This window comes from Stegodyphus dumicola, chromosome 5, assembly GCF_044657685.1.
Source record: "Stegodyphus dumicola isolate Sdum_Otavi_A_Nest chromosome 5, ASM4465768v1".
In the NCBI taxonomy this organism is placed as follows: domain Eukaryota; kingdom Metazoa; phylum Arthropoda; class Arachnida; order Araneae; family Eresidae; genus Stegodyphus; species Stegodyphus dumicola.
In genome coordinates this window covers 152,543,746-152,559,539 of record NC_140772.1, presented here as the reverse complement: position 1 = coordinate 152,559,539, position 15,794 = coordinate 152,543,746, and the positions used below count along the sequence as shown (strand labels likewise).

At 32.6% G+C, this 15,794-nt stretch overlaps 1 protein-coding gene across 4 annotated transcripts in view; it reads right to left on the bottom strand.

Moving 5' to 3' along the window:
- The window catches only part of LOC118201520 (hexosaminidase D-like), a 445,672-nt gene extending 441,867 nt beyond the window's left edge, over window positions 1-3,805 (bottom strand). For 2 of the 4 annotated variants that reach the window (XM_085817244.1, XM_085817243.1), the window contains exon 1: window positions 3,543-3,804. The gene's annotated coding sequence lies outside the window, so the exon portion shown is untranslated. Of the gene's footprint in view, window positions 1-3,542 lie in introns of all 4 variants that reach the window. The other 2 variants (XM_085817245.1, XM_085817246.1) reach the window with 2 other exon arrangements.
- Window positions 3,806-15,794: the final 11,989 nt, after the last annotated feature.

The window sequence follows — 15,794 nt, the reverse complement described above, 5'->3', positions numbered from 1 at the left end:
CATAATTTTTATTGTTCATTTCATTATTATTAGCCCAAAGGGCGCTAGCCCAGAAGGGCTATTAATTTCGTTTTGGCATTTTGTGTTGGTTCACTATAAATGTCGGTTCACCTTTTCAAATTGTTGCCACCAAATATTAGATCCCTGTGTTATATTTAAAGAAATTAAATAATGAAGAATTTGCATAAATGTATGTATGTTTCTCACATTGTGATAAAAAACGGTAACTGCAGCTATCCAGTTTTGAATGACATAATCCTCCACCGAATATGGGCATCTGGAAGCCTTAATTTGGAATTTGTTTTATTATGGAATTCATGTTTTGTAACACTTTAACAAATTTTTTATTAACAAAGTCAATGATTTCAAAGCGAGCAATGGCAGTAACATATGGAGGAAAAAATCATTTTTATCTTCAGCACGCGAGGCTGTGTAGTATTGGAAAATCTAAAGATATGCTCATTTTAAAATTATTTTGCAATACTGCCACTGAATTTTATGGTTTAAGTGCAAAGAACATGATATTTAATAAATAAAAGTACATAAGTAAAAATACGTCTGAAAGCTTTCAGATATTTTTTTATTTATTTATTTTTTGATACATTATTTTTTTTAATGTAATCATGTGCAATTCTCTTTAATTCTATAACTCATAACTGTAATATTCAACCAATGACCATGGCATGTAGCACAGAGTTCTTTTCTGCAATTAACAGCTGTCATAACAAAATTTATTATTCCTGACCATATTTCTAAATTTGCATTTACTTTCATACTTCTAACAATCTTAAGAATGTCTTTATACAAAAATTCTTTGAAATTTATTCCGCAAGAATCTTAAAACAACTGCTGTTTATTACCCCAGAATATATTCCTAAATATTTGCTAAACCAGGGGTTCTCAATGTCTCATCATTCTTTAAACCAAGCATTCCCAGATGTGTTTTTTTTTTCTATGTTTTTGAATCTTAACTTTTAGTGTGTGGACCCACATATATGCATATGTAGCATTCCTAAATGAAATGTGGTGCATCCTCTGGCACAGATAGTAGAATGATTGTTAGCTGCCTATACATTTAATTAGCTTTCTCTATACTTCAGGGAATACATATCCAAAATCCACAAGTAATCTTAATAATTATTGTTTGTGCAATTATCTTCAACTTTAAGCATCAAAGGTTAAATACTGAAAATGAAATTGTAAAATATAAGTTAAAATTAGATATGAAAATTAAAAACTGAACTGAAATTTATAGTTTTTATTTTACTTTTAGAGGAAAGTTCAGCTGCACCATTGCTAATCCCAGGAGTTGTCACAACTGTAAGGTACTTATGAGAACATAGTGCACTAAAAGAATAATGTTCAATAACAAAATTTCAGTGATGCCAATTACTCTCTATAACTATCTGTGACTGACTTTTTCCAAATTATCTGGTGCTTAAATACTGATTTCTTCTTTGTGAATTTTATATGGACAGTGTGCCCCGGTTAACTTAGAAAGGTTACAGAGGCTACAGAAAATATGAATATCTTCTAACCATGAACTTCTGGACTTTTCTATGACATTTGTTTATTTTATTATTATTTTTCAATTACTTCACTAATAATATTTTATGACTAATTCCTTAATTTTAATGGACCGCCAAAATACAATTTTTTTTTTCTTGTGGAACTACGCTGAACTTCTATGGATCCATCCCAGCTGTGAAATGCTGCTTTAGATCATGTGTATATGTTATTCATTAAAGCAGCCAACACAAAAAAAGCAAATATAGTGAAATCTCTTACAAACTATACACTCTAAACCTATGACGGCATTACTATTCCTGATACCATAATTAATGCTGCATTAACCACTTGCCTATTTTTGATAAGTGATTGACACCTGTCACCCACATGCTTAATCTAGCATTAAATGACAGTATTCAATATCACCAATAATTATATTCTCTACCGCAACAATCTCCATAAAAAATCCAAATTATTCTGAATGATGAGTGATTGTCTTGTGAAGATTTCAATATAGTTACAATTTACATAACATGAAAACAATAAGTCATTTTCTTCCATTCTTATTCAGCATGTAGTTTTAGATCAGGTTAACAATTTAATAATGAAAATAAAGGAATAAACTATTCAGAATGAAATGACACAACTTCTTTCGTTTCGTTAAAGCAATTTATAAAATATGATTAATTCATAAAAAATCAAGTTTTCTATAAATTGATAAAAAGCAAAATATTTGTTTTCATATGAAAGATAATTACTGAATATAAATTATGCGCATGCATTTAAATATTATTTTAATAAGAAGTATCATTTTAATTATTTTTATAATTAAAATTAATTATTAATATATTTATTTATTCTTAGAATATTTAAAAATCTTTGATAATAGAGATACATGAAGAGAGAAATTTCACTTACAAAGTACAGACTTGAAAATGTTTCAAACATTCAAAATGTACATACATTTTTATAATTAAAATTAATTATTAATATATTTATTTATTCTTAGAATATTTAAAAATCTTTGATAATAGAGATACATGAAGAGAGAAATTTCAGTTACAAAGTACAGACTTGAAAATGTTTCAAACATTCAAAATGTACATAAGACTTAAATAGCCAAATTTTAAGGTATGAGAAGAATATTACTGCCCACTTAAAGATCAAACACTCTATTAGCTTCATTTAAAGTGTATTATAATTTTATTTATTTAATACACATTTAGTATTTTCAACATACAGCAACATGACATACTTTCGGATCAGTCATTAAATCTTGATGCATAAAGGAATTTTGTGAATTTACTTTTAAATTACCATAACTGAATATTAAAATTCTAAATTTAAAATGTCAGAAAATCCTGCACTATTGTATAACCTTACTTGCTCACTTAAATTTTCATATGAATTTAGCCATATGCTATAAATATACTATTGATTGTAAGTGTTTTTTTTTTTTTTTTTTTTTTTTTTTTTTTTTAAACTCCCATGATAATAAAAAAGGAGGGGAGAAAGAAAGTAAAGTACTGGTAACAGTAGTAAAAATTTGAATAATGCAATTTCACATCCCAATTTGTAAGCAGAAACAAAAGTTTTATTTTCCAATATGTTTATTAAAAACATAAAAACTGTCAACAGATTTCTTCAAAAAAAGTATGATAACTTCACAAAAATAATAGATCTGCATTATAAAACTCCTTAAAGTTTGCATTACAAAAATTTTTTTATTAATTCTGAATTTTTGAGAGGTATCAATTACAATATTTTCAGTCATAAAAATATTTAGTAAGCGCATGGTTAAATTTACTTCATTTGCACACAGAATGTGGAGGTTGGCCCGATGCTCATAAAAACTACCATCTGTCACACAGCAATTAAAAGAATTGGGGTTAGCATGTAACCTTAACCCTTCAGGCCTTCTGTAATCAATAATGCCGGCATGCGACTAGTGTTCAAGCAGCTTGTTATTGTAGCACCGTTTACGAAAATTTGGTCACACACAAAAAATAAACCGGTATATCAGAACTACTCACCTTGCCATGTTTATGCTTCTCATATAATATCCAATAAAAGCCAAAGGCAAGCAGAGATTGTTGAAGAGCAGCGTTTAAAAACAGATAACTATAATCTAATGAAATGCAGATAAATGCATGTTACAATGAAAGTAAACAAACAGTTCCAAACCAGTGTATACCTTTGTTATTACACTCGCATGGAATTTTTTCACTCACTGTAACCGCTCTCACCTATCTCGATTCACCGCTGTTTGAAACGCAGGTTGAAATGAGAACATGGCTTCCATAAGATTGCAGGGTTGTCGTAATTGTGGGGCATTTTGAGGGTGTCGCCAATGGCATATTTTGTATCGCCAATGCATGCCAATGAAAGGAAATGCATCGTTTTACACCAGTTCGAGACACATTCATAGAATTAAAGAAGATTCCTCGAAAAATTATATTATATTATTTAAATACCTTTAGTCGTAATTTTGGGGTTTTTTTTAAACTGATATTTAATTTTTAAATACTTCATGATATTCTACAAATCGGACTTGTTCTGTGAAATGGATAGGCCAAAATAAGATTACAACCGTTATAATAGTACAATAGTTAGTAGTTAATTAACTAATTAAAGTAGAGCATGCAAACGTTGTTTTCTATGGAGAGAACACTGTTCTAAGGGCATTTGACAGTTCACGTAAAATAATCATGTTAGATCAAAATGTATATCACGAAAGAAAAAAAAAATGACATCATAGAAATTTAAATGTATATGAAATTATACGCTCAAAATTTTCATATGTATAACATATTTCTTATAGAATAATTTTCTTTAAGACTTCCAGTTTGCAAAAATTTCAAAAATTAACAGAAATATATCCCTGTGGTTTATAACAAAAATTATAAATGTAGTGAAGTGTTCCTTAATTGAGTTTTGAATTCAGTATAGTTCTAGAAAACATAACTATAGGCCAGGAAAAATAATAATAATAATTTTTAAGCTTTATAAACTAAACGCTTAATTTGTAGAAGATGAATGTATTTTACTTATAAAACATATAATTTAATTTTTAAGATTTTAATATTTGTTTAAAATAATTTCTACTATGAGGGTTTTAGATCAGCAATAAATGGTTGCACTCCGCAACAATTCATCATACTGATAGGAGCAATCCAGAAGATAATGACGCCATCTACAGAAATATTTAGCGGTTAGTAGGTATCATACTCATTATTAATGCTACGTGCCTTTAAAATCCTACTGCTTTAAAGAAATATAGTTCATGTGATTTTGTTCGACACCTTAGTTACTAAAGTAAAAGAATAATTAGCAGTTGTGACTTTAGAAACACCTTCAGTTATATAATTTGGTTAAAATATTATATAATAGGTTAATAAATAATATTAAACACGGGAAGATATTATTTGCTTCACTTTTATGGAGCGGAAAAAAAAAAAAAAAAACTGTTACGTAGACTAGTTTTCTGGGAAATTCTTTTTTGAAGCTTGCTACAGTTTCCGATCGTGAACTTTTTCCTGCTTGAAAGTCAAAATAATAAAAAATAATAAGTCAAAAAGAGTGAATATCCTATTATTTATTGATGAAAGTAATTGTAAGCAAACGCTGGAGCTTATCGAGTTGGTGAAAAAGTATAAATTTATCTTATTGAACACATATTATTTTTTATCAGAAGGGGCATTTGTAATAAACAAGCGACTGGAATACAGTATTCCAAAGACGAAAAGTCTCTCGAAAGAGCATGCCAAAACGTCTGTAAATAGCAATCTGTAAAAAGAAAATGTCCGAATCACCCTGATCCATTACATACACAATACTTCGAATGCATTAGTAAATTCGGATAGTTAAATCCTTGAATTATCCACGGTTTACCATTGAAAATGTCTACAGTGAATATGCTTGCATTAAAAAATGGACCCTTTTTTTTTCTGTGAATAATTAAAAGAAAACTATTTAACTAACGAATTCAGTCTTCTGTTGCAACATTTAGACAGCGTACTGCGTAGGCTTCATTTGTATAAGGAAATACAGTGAAACTCTGATTTACGAATTTAACTCTTTCCTGAAGGCCATTTGTCAACCGAAATGTTAATAAACCGAAACAATTTTTCCCATAGGAATGAATGTAAAATGCATTAATTCGCTTCTGCTCTACAGGTGATTGTTTACTTAATCTTCACAATGGTATCTTGTCTATAAGTTCAAAACCAAAATTAATAGAAATCATTCAAGCAATGAGAAAAGAATAGGAATGTTATATTAAACAGATAAAAAAGACGAAAATTTAATTTAATTTTACTCTATCTGTATGAACGAGAATAACAGGCATAAGTGGAAAAGGATGAGAAAGATGTTATTGTTATAAAATTCTTTTCCATGAAACACCATGTAACTAAGTTTAGGGGGCAGAGCCGGGACAGGGGTGAGGTAACTGAGTCACTAACCTGAGGTGAACAACTAGAAGGGACGCCAAAGTGGTTAAGAAGCGATTATTCATTTCAGCAAATAAATTATGATTGTTAACTTGACTTTGAAACAAACTCAGTAGCGTAATTTTTAAATCTTTTATTTAAAGCAATAAAACTTGGTTAGAACTAGTTACGATAATTCAAAAGCATCTTGATATTGCTTCAAAGTGAATGGTATCCGCCGAAAACATCGCGGACGAAAACGTCGCAAAGAAAATAACGCAAAGCGATATGTTTCAGATGGTATGAAATGTTGCAGAATGATATAAATGTTTCAGAAATTTTGTCAGAAATATTTAATTTTAGAAACTAGATTACAGTGTTCCCTCGCCACTTCGCGCTTCATGTTTTGCGGCTTCAGTGCTTCGCGGGTTTTTCCAAAATATTCATCAAAAATTCAAAATGAAAAATACAACCATGTTAGCAATCACATTGCGAAAAGGAACGTTGTTTCATGTTGATGCGCGAGAGAGAAGGATCTCTGCATGTCAAACAAAGAGATGAGTTGACTCAGAGTACATACCACGGGCCCTCATAAAGGCGCGTGGTTTCCAGTGCGACATTGACCAATGAGAGTACGAATGGATTTATCCCTGCGAGTTAAATGTCTGCCCATCATCGCAGCCTCAACTAACACATTCTCTTGCTGTATCATCGGCAGTCTTGTCCAAGATGTTGACTGTCTCGCATACTGTATTTTAGTGTTGTGTTGGCGATAACTTTTTTGTTTAAGCGATAACTTTTTTTATTAATTAAGCCCTTATAATGCCGCCTAAGCGCTGTGCCCCTGTGAAAGCTTCCTCCGGGGCGTCCAAGAGGAAGAAAATGATGACCATCAGCAAAAAAGTGAAACTTTTAGATATGATCAAACAGGGCAGAAGTTATGCATCTGTGGCATGCCATTGATGATGAATGAATCTACAGTGCGGTACATCAAGAAAGAGGAAGCAAATATCCGCAAAACTGCTTCAATAACCTTCAATAAAGAAACGAAACGTGTAGTACCTTCGCGTAATAACAGAATTATGAAAATGGAAGCTGCACTGGCATTGTAAATTGCTGATTGCAGGAAAAAAAACAGTGAGTTTGGACACTAATATGATCAGGAAAAAGACCAAAGCTCTCTACGACCAAATCTTGCCCGATGGCGACAATGAAAAGGCTGAAGAAGGTACTGACGAACCTCAAGCCAGTAATAGAGCTGCCAGGAATGATTCGCCTCCTTGAGGACGTGGCTTTTCAACCAGCAAAGGCTGGTTCGAAAAATTTCAAAAAAGATACGGCCTCAACGGGCTTCTATATGGTGAAGCTTCCTCTGCTGACAACGATGCTGCTTGTCGTTACGTGGAGGAAGAGTTGCCTAACCTCATCAGTAAGGGAGGCTACCTCCCTGAACAAGTTTTCAACATGGATGAAACATGCCTTTTTTGGAAGAGGATGCCTTCGCGCACATTCCTCTTCAAAGACGAAGTGAAGAGGCCAGGTTTCAAAGCTTACAAAGACCGTGTGACTATCATCATGGCTGGCAATGCTGAAGGTTTTATGCTTAAGCCAGGCTTTGTTTATAAAGCCAAAAATCCACGGGCATTAAAAAAGAAACAAAAATACGACTGTGTTGACCGTGTTATGTATGCATAACTCTAAAGCCTGGGTAACGAAAGCTCTGACCATTGAATGGTTTCTCCATTGTTTAATTCCCCAGGTGAAGCTGTATCTGGCTGAAAAGGGCCTCCCCTTTAAGGTCCTTCTCCTGATGGACTGTGCAGGAGGCATTGCAACGGACCTGCAATATGACGATGTGCAGATAGAGTTTCTGCCCCCTAACACTACATCTCCATTTCAGCCGATGGATCAAGGTGTCATTCGTGCTTTTAAGGCACTCTACACTCGCTCCAAGATGTAACGCCTCATCTCGGCAGTTGACGATGCCGATGACGAATTCACCTTGAAAGCATACTAGCGCGGTTACGACCTCATTGCCTCATGTTTGTCTAATATTCAACAAGCATTAAAGCACATGAAGAGTGACACTATAAATTCTAGCTGGAAGAAATTATGGCCGAACGTGGTGCACGACTATCCAGGCTTCACTCCTGAAGAAGTTCATCATTCAGCGGTGGAGAAGGCGGTGAGACTGGCTCACATCATAAGAAATGAAGGATTTGTCGACATGACAAAAGAAGACATCAGCGCCCTTATCGATTGCCACTCGGACCCACTGACCGATGAAGACCTCCTTGAGATGACGAAGTCTGCTTGTTAGGAAAAAATGAAGAGGAAGACGAAGAAGAAACTGAAAAGCGTGGCCTTACCCTGAAGAATCTGCAACAATTGTGCAACATGGCAAGAGCGAATGCAACAATTTGCACAAGATATTGACAACAATATGGTTCGAGCTGTCGAGTTCAGCAATTGCGTTATGTCCTTGTACAAAGGAATTTTGAAGGAAAAGAAAAAACAAAGACAACAACTACCCATCACCATGTTTCTCACCAAGGTAAAGTCCCCGGATGTACCATCAGCCCCTCCAGCAGAACAGCCTCCGAGTGAGCATAAAGCTTTTCCGAGTCAAGTATGAGCCTCTCCTCCGCCACCAACGCAAGACTCTTCGTTTCTCTCAGAAAGCAATGTTGGTTCGTGTTTATTACTGTATAAAGTTTTGTAATTAGCCTTATTAATTAGCACTGGCACGTTTAAGTAAATACGTATACTGTTGTAATTTTTGTCTTAAATATGTAAAATACTGTTTACATATTTAAAACTTCTTGTACCCGCATACACGAAAATTCCCAGGGGCAAATCCTATTTCGCGGTTTTTCAGCTTTCGCGGAAGGTTCTAGTCCCCACTGTATTTCAATAATTCTGGTCACCAGCCTGAGATTACGTCTTTTACGGATAATTCGGGAATGTAATTTAGTATAATCGTATCCGAAATCGGAAACTGTGTTAAGAATATAAGATTACCAGGTACTATTTTTAAGATAAAAAAGTTTCACCAAACTTTAAACAATAAAATAATATGCAAACTTCCAACATTGGTTTAAAAAAAAAACGCCCTTTCAAACATGACTGTTTTTTTGATAGAACATTAACAAAGCAATACGGTAGGTTTTGAAAAAAAAATATTATCGATTTCGTTTTGCTGAATACAAAAATGTGCAGATATAATTAATTTAATGGGTACAGACGCGTATTTATCTCTTCGCCTGGTGTGAAAAATACCTAGACACAGCTTTATTAAAGAGCATCTGTTATTATTATTATTATATCTCGAAGCGAATTGCACTCTGGTTGAAACTCACCTGGCCTCTATTTCAGTCAAAATTTTTTCAATGTGATTTGTTGTTGCCTACGTTTTTAAAATGTTGCTAAAAATGAGACACTGTAGTGTCAGTGAAGCTGTTTATGCTGTATCTTGCTACTCCTTTATCAGGGCGACATCGTTACATGAAAACTTTACATCATACCCCATGTTAGACAAATTTCATTGATCAGAGAACTAAAATCCTCTTCCTCTAAACCAGTGTTTCTTAACCTTTTTGGCACAATGAACCACTTTAAAAATTTTAAATATGTCACGGACCCCTCAGTGAAAAAATATTGCTTAAACATCATTTATTACAAAATATATTCTGTTTTATTATTTAATTATTTTAATATTTTTATTTCAATAGTATAAAAAATTTGAAGAAATTAAAATTTTTAATGTGAAGGCTGTTGCTGCTTTTCCTTGATTAACAGATTGAATTGAGGGATGGTTTTCGACAAAGCAACGCGCATATCATGTTCGACATTCAGTCTATTTCGATGTTTTGTTTTTATTATGACAAGGTGGGAAAATCCCGCTACTGTAGCAAACGGAATAATGGCTGCCATAGCTCGTTTTACAAGCAATGGGTAGGCTTTTCTTAAAAAAGACCAAAACTCTCCAAGAGGTTTTTTAATAGAAATCCATTTTTAACAAGGACTTTGTTTTCAAATCAATTAGCTCATCTTTGGCAAGGTTCATGTCATCGATACAGTCAATATCACAAAGAAAAGGATTACGAATCCACAACTCATCTTTTATATTTATTCCATCCGAATTGAAATATTTTTCAAATGAAACTTGAAGTACTTCCAGGTGTTCACAGATTTCATTTTTTAAGTTATTCAATAACAAACTATCTTTCCGAGATCCATTATCAAAAAGCATTTCGTCCAACATTTGAAAGTTTGCATATATCCCATTTTGAATTCTAATTTTCCAAAGTGACATTTTCAATAAAAATGCCTGTAGTTTCTCAGTGGCATCCATAATTGTTGTATCAGGCCCTTGAATTGGAAGACATATATCGTTCATGTGGTTAAAAATGTCTGCCAGGTAAGCCAATTTACATATAAAATCTTTCTTCTTGAAATATTCGAAGAGTGAGTTATCGTTTTCTTCTAAAAAAAGTGATACTTCTGTCTTCAACATGAAAATTCGTTTCAAAACCTGCCCTCGTGACAGGCAGCGCACTTCCGTGTGGTACAGTACCTCATGTTCTGCGTTCATTTCTTGACACAGTGTTTTAAAAAGACGATGTTTAAGAGCTCTACTTCTAATAAAATTCACAGTTTTAATAACTATTGACAATACTTCTTTTAAGCTGGTTGGAAGAGTTTTTGTAGCCAGTGCATGTCTATGTAAAAAACAATGTGTATCAATAACATTAAGAGCCTCTTTTTTTTACCAAATGGGCAAAACCAGATTTATTGCCAAGCATCGCAGGTGCTCCATCCGTACAAAGTGAATGAAGTTTTTGTTTCCAGTCGAAGTCGTGTTTGGAAAAGAAAACATTTAAAATCGCTAAAATATCAACTGCCTTTGTAATTTGCAAAAGAGGCTCACAAAATAAGAATTCTTCTTTGATAGTATCACCAGACACGTTGTAGGGTTTATATTTATTTTAACTAACATTTATTTTAAGTTTAAACTATATTTCCTGTCAAGCCTTACTTTCCCCTGGAATTGCCAATGCCAGAGTATGTAAATTTTAGTAGCACGCGCAAGAATTCAAATTGTTAGCGGAAGTAATCTCAGTTAAATAGAAGGGAAACGAGTTCGAAAGAGTGCTTTCTTGCTTCACGAGCGTGGAGGTGGCTAGTTAGAAATTGAAGAACCACGCGTTTCGGCCTGTGTGCTTGCCTCGGCAGATTGTTAATCTTTCAACGTAATATTCAGAAGTTTGCTGAATTATCAGCGGTATCTTAGAACGCGGTGAAGTTAGTTACGTTTAGAGAGCCTCGTAGTTAGTCACTTGTTACTATTCTTTTGTTTAGTTTCTTATTTTCATTTTACCGCCGGTTTTAAATATTGATGCAAACATTTTAAACATTAGGAGCAGTCGGCGGACCCCAAAATATGACCCATGGACCCTCAAGGGGACCATGAACCACAGGTTAAGAAACACTGCTCTAAACTCTTTTTTACCAAATTCGCCTTTTGCTGTTTCTGAAATTATTGTAGTTCTTTCTTGTTGAACTTGTTAATCTAGTTTTTCCAGAAATTTCTCCATATTTTCCTTATTAAATTCTTAGCTCATAGTTTTGCCTAGAGAGTATATACTGTATACAAAGTATGATAAAATCTAGATAAAACAGTTTTGGGAAAACCTTTTGGCGGCAGAACGTGGAAAACAAGCATCATGTTAACCAGGTGGTCGTACTTTTCAGATCATCGATATTTATTTATTCATAAAGGAGGATCATTTAAAGGATAATCATGTACTTAAGCATAAACTTTTCATTTCTGTTCAGAAATCTGAGGCTTTGGCCAACATAGCATGAATATTTTTCCATTTAATTTAAGACTCATTAATTTTCATGATTTCCAATATTTAGAGAACATGAAATACTATACGATTCATCCCAATCAGATACCATTTAAGAGATAAAAAAGAGAGTTTCCTTAGTTGTTTTAGTTTTCAATAAAATCTCTATGTGAAAGCTTTCTCATATTTAATGAAATAGAAGTTGCATCCAACACAGATACGAGCACAAAGCGAAATGCGAGCGATCTCTTTTTTTTACTAAGGATTGATTTCTAAGGGATTTCTAAGGATTGATTCTCAAACATTGTAAGCCTAGCGTAGGTTTTAGAATAAAACTATTTTAAGGATTTAAGTGGAATCTGAAGGATAAGATCACTTTTTTCTTCTCTTTTGATATGTATATTTTTGGTCCAAAGTGAGTTTGTCCCTGAAGGACTATTGTTTTCGTTTTGCGATTTTGCGTCGAATCACTCTGAATGTCCGTTTCACTTTTCATACTGTAGCCACCAAATATCATCGCACTGTGTTATATTTGAAGAACTTAAATAATGAAGAATCTGAGTAAATGTATGTATGTTTGTCGCATTGTGTAATATAACGCAGTACCTAGAGCCATCCAATTTTGAATGACGTAATCCTACTGCGAAAATGGGCATCTGGAAACCCAAATTTGAAATTTGTTTTATTATCAATTTCATATTTTGTAAAACTTTAACGAACTTTTGATTAACAAACTCAACGATTTCAAAGCGAGCAATGGCAACGTTGTACAGAAAAAAACATTTTTATTTCCAGCGGGTGAGACTGTGTATCGGAAATTCTAAAGATAAGCTCAATTTAAAATTATTTTGCCATATTTCTCTTGAACAGAATTTTATGGTTTAAGGGCGAAGAACATTTTTTGAATAAATAAAGGTAACACACAAAACTTAAAAAAAAAAAAAAAAAAAAAAAAAAAAAAAAAAAAAAAAAAAGGCCCTTCGGACGTAATTTAAAATCTGAAACCTTTCAGATTTTCTTTTTAATTAAAAAAAAAAGTTTTTTTTTTATATTTATTTTGAAAAGTTAGTAATAATTTTTTTTTATATGCCAGGCTGTGGTCTGAAATTTTTAGGTCGCAGTTTTTCCTGTCCCTGATTTTTCAGCAGATGTTTGGTAAATGTCGGTTCTTTTTTCAAATTGTTGCTACCAAATATTAGAGCCCTGTATTACATTTAAAGAAATTAAATAATGAAGAATTTGCATAAGTGTATATATGTTTCTCTCATAGTGATAAAACCACAGTACCTATATAGAGCCATCAGATTTTGAATAACATACGTTTCCACCCCGAATATGGGCATCTGGAAGCCCAAATTTGGAATTTATTTTATTATCTATTAGCAGCTGCTAAGTTGCGAGCCTTCGTCTGGCTTTTAAATGTACCGGGAAAGTGCCTGAAGGAAATACCAAAATTTCAATTTAAAAACTGCATAGAATTTTACTCTTCAGAACAACTTCGTCAAAAAAAATTGTATGACACATCAGCATTACTCCAGAATATTTTTCGGATTTCTAGGAAGCCTAACTAAATTTGAAATAACGGAATATGTTTCCTAGTAACTACAGCTGAAAAAATAAAATGGAGCAAAATTTCGATAGCAAAAATTCAGGCTTAAGATACTGAGTACTCATTACATCGCAAGTCATTCGTCCTCCTAGGTTAAAACACTTATCATTTACTTCCACGAGCAAACAATTATTTTACAAATAAGTTTAGTTTAAATTTACTCCTAACCACAGCGCATGCGAACCAGCGCTGTTGTCATGGTAACTGCATGAATCTTTTTCCGGTTGATATCTTTGCGCATTCGTGGTTATCATGTTTCTCCCAGAAAACAGCTAAAACTACTTATGTTATTTCCCAGCTAAATTGTTAATTTGAAATATATTCAGTAATTTTAATCTCTCTACAGAATATTTATACTTTTAGTCCCTTCAAAGCAATAAATTTTCCGTATAAATTTGGTGCATCTTAAATCGAGAATTCCATAATGGTAGCAGCATCGAGAGCTTGTCCTCGCTAAGAGAAAAATCCCCCTTTGGCGATATTTTGATAAACATGGCAAACCTGCTAAGTGAGCTAAATGTCTGATGCAGCGCCATCTGAAGGTGAATGACAATAGTTATATGGGTAAAAAATTATGCGAAATCTCGAATTACTACTGTAGTTTCATACGATGAGCTTTTGCAACAAATATTATTTAATTCTGTGAATGTTATAAATAAATTAGATTTCTACAACCCTGTAAAAAGTCGGCTGAACTTGTTAAGTCTACTTTCACTAACACCATCGTCTGCAACCAAAATAAAATTAATTGTTATAATAGAATTTTGGAATTATATAAAGAGCAAGCTTTTCTTTCTCTTTATATATTAACATTAAATGTTTGAATATCAGTTCAACCTTAATATAAATAAAATAATTCCTTAATTTTCTTGAATATTTATTAAAGAAGTATACAAAAGGTGTAAAAATCACAGTTATTATTGAAAAGACTGAATATGAAGTTTTGCTTACACAAAGGGGGACATTTGAGGAAATAAAGCAATCCTTCATTTATATTTGCCCACAGTTCTAATAATCTCTACTGAACGGAAAAACTACAGAAAAAAACAATTAAAAAAAACCTGAAAGCTTTCAGATTTTACATTACGCCCAAAGGGTCGTTTTTTAACATTTTGTGTGTTACCTTTATTTATTAAGTATCATGTTCTTTGCTCTTAAACTATAAAATTCAGTTCAACAGTAATATCGCAAAATAATTTTAAAATGAGCATATCTTTAGATTTTCCGATACACAGTCGCGCATACTGTAGATAAAAATGTTTTCTTTCCCGTACAATGTTACCATTGCTGGCTTTTAAATTGTTGAATTTGTTAATAAAAAATTCGTTAAAGTTTTACAAAATATGAAATAGATAATAAAACTAATTCCATATTTTTGCTTCCAGATGCCCATATTCAGGTGTAAACGTACAGGGCTCTAGTATTTGGTGGCAACAATTTGAAAAGTGATCAGGCAATAGCGAATCAACGCAAAATTCCAAAATAAAATTAATAGCCCCTCTGCGCTAACGCCCTCAGGACTAACAAATGCATAAAACAACTGCAATAAATAGATAAAATTTTTGCTTGTGTGCTTACTCTTTTACTTTTAACTAAAGAACAGTTGAATAAATTTTTATTGCGATTAAAAAAACTTAATTCATTTTTTCTTCAGGAATAAGAGGAAGGATAATCTAAGGACTTTTATTAATTCTAACTTTTGCTATTATTTCGCTTCAACATGAATATAAATGAGCTATTACATTTTGTAAGAATTCATATTAGACAGCTGTTGAATGCAAATTTCAGGTAGGTTTAATAATTCTTGTAGTATTATAAATTTAGTACAGTTTATGATTTTTTTTTTCAATCCCTGCCATAAATGTTCATAATAACAACTAACAAGAGCACGAACGGATATTTACCAGAAAACATATTTTCTTTCAGAAAACATATTATTTCCGTCTTCCTCGCTCTAGGTTCTTTTGTTAGAACGCAAAAACAATAAAGCTCCAAAAATAAAATACTAAATCGGTGTTATAAATATGATTTCGTGATATTAATTCTACGACGAAAATATTGGACTACACAGTTTTAAAACGAAAATGTTAGACGACCGTCAGTAACTAATTATAAAATTTTAATAACCTTTTTCTTCCCTCCCCCCCTCTGATTCGCAGTTATCAGTAGGCATATACTTTGTGCCATTGTGTTCATGTCTATCAGACTATATTTAGTGCTCTAGTATTTTTATAATGCAGTAAGTCACTTATTGTAGTGACTTGTAATTCATATCTTCTGCATATTAAAGTGGCCTTTAAAAAGGAATTAGCATAAGATTTAACAGACATCTCCTTGGAGAAAAATCACAACGAAAGAAGGGCGAAAGCGGTTATTCTGAACCCCACTGTATAT